Source organism: Camellia sinensis, chromosome 2 (genome assembly GCF_055761805.1).
Source record: "Camellia sinensis isolate YWXY chromosome 2, ASM5576180v1, whole genome shotgun sequence".
Taxonomy (NCBI): domain Eukaryota; kingdom Viridiplantae; phylum Streptophyta; class Magnoliopsida; order Ericales; family Theaceae; genus Camellia; species Camellia sinensis.
Window position 1 is genome coordinate 76648936 of NC_138962.1, and position 9580 is coordinate 76658515.

Consider the following 9580-nt stretch of genomic DNA (forward strand, 5'->3'; position numbering starts at 1 on the left):
ACAAGGCCTTGATATACTTAATTTTTTAAGATTTATTTAAAATATAAATTATCTCATGTACTTCTAAAAACATGCATTGACTTTGCCAAACAAGGCCTTGATATACTTTTAATTAAGGTAAATTATAAATATATTTTTGAGATTTATTTAAAATACAAATTATCTCCTGTAATTCTAAAAATTATATCTTGCCATTTGAAGTTTTAAATTTCATAACAACTAGCCCATTTTATTAATAAATTATCAAGTTAATTAATAATTTTTAATGATATCATAAATTTATTTCAATTAATAATTCAGATAATTCTATTATTGTACAAGAGAGTCATTATAAATTTTATTTCTTTAGTTAATTCTGTTAAATAAAAAATATTGATAATGGAGTATTTGTAAATAAAAGGAATAATTCATATTTTAAGCAAATCTCATAAGATATTTTTATAATTTACTCTTTTAATTTTGGAAAATACTAAAAATAATCCTAAGGTTGTTGTTGGTGTAAATAAGGCTAGTTTTGGGTATGACCTAGGTCATTTTGAGAAGATGGTTAAAAATCATATTCTAATTTTTAACTCATTTTAAGTTATATTATCTCTCACATTTTTTACACTTTTTTTTAAAAAAAAAAATCAAAAACTCTACTTTTAACCATCTTTTCAAAATAACCCTTATTTTTTAATTTTTTACTTGTTACGAAAAGGCATACAAAAAAATAAAGAGATAATGTGATCCAAATAAGTTAATAAATTTCTTATTTCTTGTGTCGCTAAAAAGGACCTAAATGTATATAAAAGTATATTAAAATGTATAAAAGTGTTTTGAGATAAAATAAAATGTGTATTGAGATTATAAATATTTTGGCATTATATAGTTTTTATTGGTCTCCATCCAATGTCTCAATTTCGAAACCTCCTAAATACAAATAATTTATTAGGGTTAATCGATACAAGGCTTTGCCCCGGCTTTAAATAGACCCTCAATAGTGAATTGTGGGATTAGTTCCCCGAGATTATTCCGTCTATTAGGCCGGATACCAAGTTATTAAAAAAAAATATGATTCTTATTGATAGCCCTTAAAATTATTATTAGTAAGACCAGGAAACAATTTAAAATATAAGAAAATTTAAAAATATAATTTTATAATTGAAAATGTATTAAAATAAAGAAATTAATTTGATATGTAATCATATGCCAAAAAAAAAAAAAAAAGGTGCAATCAACTTTAGAATGTGTGAAAAAAAAATTAATATGTGACCCAAATTTCTTTAAGCGTGATCATACTTAAAATGAATTTGAATAATATTTATTTATTTATTTTTGCACATGGACAAAGTTTGATAAATAAATAAAAAGTCATGTTAATAAGTGTTCCTAGAACATAGGAAAATACCAAAAAATTAATTAATTGTAAAATTGTTTTAATATTTTAACTAATTTCTATAATACATTTTATATATTTGGAATTTACATAAGTATACTTTTTAACTTTTTATGAAAAAAATGTAAAAAAATAGAAAGGTAATGTGACCCAAATAAATACACTTATCTAAATAAGTGCACTTATATCCATCATACCAACCAACCAAATCTTAAGCCAATCTTTGGCATTTGCTATATATAAATGTGGATAAAATGATTCTCTACACTTTATTATTTTTATGGAAAATGTTTGGGATTCCCTTTGGAGATGATCTCCACACCCCTAAAATAATTCTGACCCTCTTTATATGTGTGAGATCCACTCATGTATGTGTGAGGTCCACATTATGAATGGTTTACTCATGAATGTTTTAGATTTATGAGGGTCTTGTGAGGTGGGTTTCAATCATTACTTTTATTTTTATATCTTTATCTATTTACTTTACGTTTTCAGTTTTCTGTTTATATTTACAAAAATTTTAAAAACTCAAATAAAAACTTGTTTGATAAAATTTTTGATTTATAAATCAGTGGTCTCAGTTTATAAATTGGGCCAAAAAATGAAAACACAAAAAATGTGTTTCCATTTTGAGTTTTGAGTTTTTTTTTTTTTTTACCACCCAACACTAGCCACCACCCGCCACCATTTTCCACCACTGTCTTCCGCCACCACCACCCACCACCCACCCCCCACCACCACCTGCCACCACCACCACCCACCACCCATCCACCACCACCCACCCCTCGTCGTCGCCACAACCACTACCACCACCCACCACCCACCACCCACCTGCCATCCACCCGTCACCACCGACCACCCGCCACTACCATCCACCGCCCGCCACCACCACCATCCGCCACCTACTTGCCACCATCACTCACCACTCACCTGCCACCACCACTCACCACCAGCCACCCACTACCCACCACCACCACCACCACCACCACCACTACCATCACCCACCACCCACTCGCTACCACCTACCACCCGCCACTGTCACCCATCTACCCACCACCACCACCACCACTACCCGCCACCTACCCGCCACCACCCACCACCACTCGCCATCCGCCACCCACCAGTCACCACCCACCACCCGCCACCGCCACCACCACCACCCACTCGCTACCACCCGCCACTGTCACCCACCCACCCACCATCACCACCCACCACCACCGGCCATCCGCCATTCACCCGCTACCACCACCCGCCACCTGCCACCATCACCACCGCCGCCTACTCACTACTACCCATTACCCGCCACTGTCACCCACCCATCCACCCACCACCACCACTCGCCATCCGCCACCCACCTGCCACCACCACCCACCGCTCGCCACTACCACCACCACCACCCACCACCCTCCACTACCACCACCACCACCGCCCACCACCCTCCACTGCCACCACCACCACCACCACCCACTCGCCACCACCCACCACTCGCCACCGTCACCCACCCACCCACCACTACTACCCACTACCACCAGCTACCCACTACCCACTATCACTACTTTTCACCACCGTCTTCCGCCGCCACTTGCCACCACTTGCCATTTCTCACTCTTTTTTATATTTTTAATTTTTTTTAAATATTTTGTCAATTATTACCAAACACGTTTGTAGTTTATGTTTTTCTAAAAATAAACAAAAATTAAACAAAAACCAGTTTATAAAATTTTTGTAAATATAAACTGAAAACGTAAATGTTACCAAACACACCCTTATAGTTGAGATTTTCATTTTTAAAAAAAATTTCAATATTATAAAGCCATTATTATTATATTTATGTAGGATATTTTATTTATTATTTTTATGTATAATTGTACTAATACATAAAATACATAACTTAGGTGGTGTGACTCGTCACATTTAAAATATATATATATATATATATATATATGAAAAATACTTGGGAGTACTAATTAGTGCTTCCACTAATTAGGTGGCAGTGGGTCCCGCCATTAATGATGTGATGTTTTGGTCTTGGAGTTGTGTTTTTTTTTTTTTTTTTTACTTTTTTAATGCATTAGTGCTATTAGTGGTGATGTTTTTAGTGGGATGAATCATTGTTGTATATATATATGCTAGTACAACTAACTTTATATAATTATCTATATAAATGTGAATAAAAGGATTCTCTATACTTAATTATTTTTATGGAAAATGTTTGAGATTCCCTTTGGGATGATCTCTACACCTCTAAAGTAATTCTAACCCTCTATGTATGTGTGGGGCACACTCATGTATGTGTGGGGTCTAAATCATGAATGATTTAGATTTATGGGAGAAGAAATGTTGTGTATCCCAAATATTCTATCAATTATTCTATCAAACCTCTCACATGGGGTGGGACTCACACAAATCCATATGTGTGTAGGTCTCACACCCATGTGAGAGATTTGGTAGAATATATATATATATATATATATTTTAGTTACAGGAAAATCCTCCTTATCCTTCTGCAGGTTCAAGGCAGCGCCCCTTGCAGAGATCACCAAGGTGTCCTGTTAGTCATTCCGAGCGAGGAGACTATAACTTGGGAATCCAATACAACCGAGCGAGGAGACTATAACTTAGAAACCCAATACAAGCTCTGCTTAAGTCAGGACTCGCACAGCGAGGGAGCATTGAACCCACACCAAGTGCTGATTAGACAACTTGAAGTCCAATCTCCTAACCAACTGTACTTCGCCCAGAAGATTGGCCCAGGGTGAGAGAATTGAACCTGTGACCTTGGGGCTTAAACCCCAAGTCTTAACCACAATTGAACCTGTGACCTTGGTAGAATATTTGATAGAATACTTAGGATCCCTAACATAACTCTTATGAGAGTCTTGTGAGATGGGGTCTCAATCATTATTTTTTTTTTATGTCTTTGTCTAGTTACTTATCGTCGAGATTTTCATTTTTTTTTTAAATTTTCAATACATGTATAAAATTGACATGATGGGGTGATATGTTTTCATAAAGTCATTATAATTATATTTATGTAGGATATTTTATTTCTTATTTTTATGTATAATTGTACTATGAATCGTCACAATTTTGATTTTGATTTTTAAATTATGTTAGTATAACTAACTTTATATAATTATCTTATATTTTTAAATTATGCTAGTACAACTAACTTTGTATAATTATCTCATATTTTGATTCTGAATTTCAATTTTTGATAACTTAAGTTCTATTAATATTTTAATTCACGTAATAATTAACTTATTTTTTATAACCAATTTGTTAATTATATAAATAAAATAATAATATATATTATATTTTAATACTAAAATATATATAAATTTTATGTCTACACATTAACTATAATTTTATTTTTTTAACATTGATAGTAATTAATGTAATTAACTTATTTTTTATCACCAATTTGTTAATTATATAAATAAAATAATAATATATATTATATTTTAATACTAAAATATATTTTTTTTATGTCTACACATTAACTATATTAATTTTGATTACTATAAATTTTATTTTTAAAAATTAATATAATTATATCAAATTTATAATAATTTTTATTTTTTTAACATTAATAGTAATTAATGTAATTTACCTATAAAATGTCAACCGACTGTCACGGTATTCGTCCTCGGTATTAAATCGACTATTTTATCGCGATACTTTGATTTTCTCCGTATCTTGAGCATTTAAAATTGTCTATATATGACACTTTTGTCAGAGGCCGTTGGTTAGATTCTCTTTAGTCCACGCGCTCTATGCACGCGCCCACCTTTTTCATCCCAACAATTATTCAGTGCTCTTAGAATAAATTACGTGATATTTTAAAATGTTGTGCTTGATGGAGAAAATAAGGTTTATGATTTTTTGTTGATGATTGAAGAATATAAAAAATATAATATATAATAATTAATCTTAAAATATGAACGCGTGATATTTCAGAAATATTTAATAATTTTTTTCCTTTCATGCTGTTGACTGTATAAATTGTATAAGTCAATCACGATTCAATATGTGAAATGAGAAGGGCAGTTTGGAAAGGTAATATAAATCGCCAACCATAGTCAGACACGTGTCAACCCATATTGATAATAATGGGTCTACATAGCACTGGAACGATCAAGGGATAAAAGGTAATGTGGCCTAACGGTTACTCATAAGGTTTAAATTCAAAATCAAAAGAGAAGTCTAACTGTAGACATGGCATAGTGGAGCTAACTGTGAGAGAGCATGATCAGGGATCATAGACGCATGTTTCGACGGTTAGAAGTTCATTTCGACGGTTATTATTAAGAAGTATAAATAGCAGAGAAAGCCCTAGAAAGAGGATCCAGACTCAGATCCAGAAACCAGTTTTTATCTATTTTATTTTCCTTCCAGTTTTTACATTTCTTGTTCTTTACATTTCTGTACTTCAAATTCTTGTATTGCACTTTATTCATAGGAGTAGTTTCAAGTATCTTGTTACTGTAAACCTCTACGAGGCTGGATCAAATCGTTGTAAGTTTTTCATTTTTATTTAATGAAATGCTGCAATTGTTCTTCATTTAATTATTGTTTAACAAATTCTCCTAAACAAGCCACCAGTAAAAGTCCTCTTCGTTGAGGCTGAAAGAACTGAAACACAATCGTCTAATAATTGATTGGCAATTAATCTTCTGTAAGGACTAATTGATACTTACTGGCATGCTTAAAATTACAATACTAACATTTGAAAGCCAAAAAAGCCAACACATGCTCACCTAAGAGTATAAAAATGGTTCGCGGCCCGGGGTGGGCCCGGCCCATTTAGGCCTATTTGGGCCCGAGCCTGAGCCCAGCCCGAGACCCTAGGCTAGGGCCTAGACCATCATTTTGAAACATGGCCTGACCCATCGACTCACTTAAAACCCACTCAAGGCCCGCCCTAAGGGCCGGCCCGCTCGATTCCCAGTGTCTATTTTAGTGGAAAATAATGAAATTTTGGTAGAAAATTTAAAATAAAAACAAAAAAAATTGCTCAAGCCTGCCCCGAGCCCAGGCCCACCGGCCCGCCCAAAGTGCGAATACCCCTGGGCCTAGGCCTAATTTTCTGGCCCGTGGGCTAGCTCGGCCTGGCCTAAATTTTGGCAGGAACCCATGAGGCACGACATGGGCCGGCTCAGGCCCGGGCCTGGGCCAAATTTGTACCCCTAAGGATCTAACTTTTTTAAATAATTTTTTGAAATTTTTTATGAGACAAAAAAAACTTACTATAAGTGAGTGTTGGGAATTTGCTTTATAGAGAAACACCTGAATAATTAGTGTGATCGACTTTTTTTTTTTTTATAGTAATTTTTAGTTTTTTTTTTAGGGAAAACAACTTAACAGTAATGTTAGGAAAAAAAATTACAAAAAAATAATAAGCATTTTGACTGAATGATAATTTTTTATTTTTTTAATGACTTTTTAATTCTTTTTTGACTTCATTAAATTGGAGGCCAAATTATCAAACAAGCTCGGTTTTGTTAAAATAAAAAATCTGACATGTTGTGAAACAAATATGTACCCATCTTAGTGATTAGAATTGTTAATTTATACGACACGCTGCGAAGAGAATGTATGCAAAATATTGAATTGATAAAATATAAATAATTATTATATGATCAAAATTTGGCTCGAATCCCAGCAACCCCCAAAACGACGTCGTTTTGGGGTTTTTTTTTGATTTTTTTGGTTTTTTTTCTTTTCTTCTTCCTCGTTCGAACAGAACCAGATGGGAGGGGAAAAAGAGAGAGAGGGGGAGGGGAGGGGAGGGGAGGCAAAGAAGAGAGAGAGGAAGGGAGAAGAAGAGGGAGCCGCCGGTGGGCCGGACTGGAGGGGACCATAATCACCGAGGGAGGAGGAGAAGGAGGCGGAGGTGGGCCGGAGGCGGAGGCGGAGGCGACGGCGGTGCAGCTGCTGCGACAAGCTGGATCGGGCGACGATCGGACGGCTGGCGAGCTCGACGAGCTGCGACGACGAGTCTTCGGCGAATCCGGACCCCCTCCCCTCCCCTTCCTCTCTCTCTTCTTCCCCTCCCCTCCCCTCCCCTCTGGTTCTGCGAAGAAGAAAAAAAAAATTGATTTCGAGGCAAATTCGAGCCTCAAATTCGAGGCCTGAATCATTAATCTTTAAATTATGAAATGAGCTCAAAACACTCTCATAATAAATCAACTTCACTATAAAGTTAAGATTTTCAATTTTAGGAAATCGACTCCTAAAAACATGTCAAATAGTGCATTGCTAAAATCACTAGCTATACCTAAATTTTTGTGATGAATCATATTAAAATATTATATTTTAAAAATCAAAATAAAATAATGTATTTAATGCACGTATGGTCAAAATCCAATCTAGAAAATTTAGCCAAAACTTCTTAGGTTTAACATGTTAGTGTGTAAATGACAATCTAAAATCTTTTACTTCTTGAACCTCCTGAGTAGGAGGCGTGTTCTTTATAACGGACAGACTAATATTTTTTTCTCCATTTTGTGGACAATCTTGCCCTAGATAGATTGTCCCTAGATATATATCTTAGATATTTGAATCGAATTTGTTAGAGTGATGAGGCCTTGAAATTGATTTGAGATCGAGCCTTTTGGAGGGCTGGTCAGTTTGATTTCAATCAAATTTATTGGTGTGAGTTTTCTTTCTCTACGTTTCTTTGAGCTCGGAGCTTTGAGTTTTCTAGGTTTTGCCTCTGTTTTTGCCTCAAAGCCATCGGAGTTTTCGAGTCATTTGATAGGGGTTTCTTGGTCTTGGAAGCAACTATTGTTACTATTCTCTAGCGAATTGACTCGCCTGAAGAATTTCACCTACTGTTTCTCCGACAAGCATTACTAGCAAGGACATTCTCTGACATTCCCGTGTATTCAAGACAATCAATACAATGAGTCTATATGCCTTGTTTAATGAATTTCAGAGAAAGAGAGAGAGAGAGAGGGGACCTGTATTTGTTGCCAATTTTCTTATTTGTTGATTGTTGTTTGTAAAACTTCCTTCAGGTATGTTGAATTGTTGTTGATTTGTTATTGAATTGTTGTTGATTTGAATTTTTATTCGTTGATTGTTATTGATTTGTTTGTGAACTTATAAGAAAGGAATTCGAAAAACTTCCTTCAATTCATACTCTGTTTTTTTTGTTACTGATGCCTTGTTCAAGAAGACTACGTGTTACTCTAGTAGTCAGTAATATGTTACTGTGAAATAGAGTAAAATGTTACTATTTGTGTCAATTTTCACGGTAATTTTTTTTTAAAGGAATTTCATAGTCAACCAAGATCTTATTTGATAGATTTTGATGAAAGGATTCTAAAAATACTAATTTTATTAAAGGAATTTTTATTGATAAATCTCATTTAAGAGTGTTCTAACCCAAAAAGTCCATGAAGGAAATTTATAATCCACTTAGTTCCATGTATTTATACTTTTATTCCATAAAGCTTCTTTTTCTTGATTTACACTATTTTTTTAGACTGTTATACCCTTATATTTAATGTTGATATATATTACACAAAAAAAAAATAAACATGGATATTGATTGTCATTATGTTTTGGTAGTTCTCATATATCAGGATATTGACTGTCATTATATTCACATTAATTTGAAATGAAAATTTGTTATTGTGTTGTCAGTTGGTATTAATAGTATTCACATACCTATATAATATTGAATGGTGAACACATTTTCACTGTGTTTATTACATAATATGAATATTCACACTTTTGTTGGCAAACTACCATATTCAAAAAAATGAATAGAAGCTCAATGTCAATGTTTATACAATCCATATTCCAAAATATCAACACCAAATAGACCTCAAAACACACACACACACACACACACACATATATATGGTGAATCAAATTTAGCAATACAAGAAATTATATAGTGTTGATTTACAAGCAAGCTAATTTGTTCCAATATGTCAAAACTATTTGTACTAAACTGTCTTAAATGTAGGTGCATCCAATAATTGCCAAAATGTGGTTTGTCTCAGGCAGCCAAGTTGCGGTCTTGTAAACTTCGTGCTTTTCATTAATTTCACCAAGCCTATCATGTTGGATCTATAGTTGACACGATGCATGTCAACATTTGTGTGGTTAGTTGCAGGTTGGCTTTCATCTTTGACATGATATTCGTCCATTTTTCGCTTGTGTACAATGTTTGTTACATGGGGAATA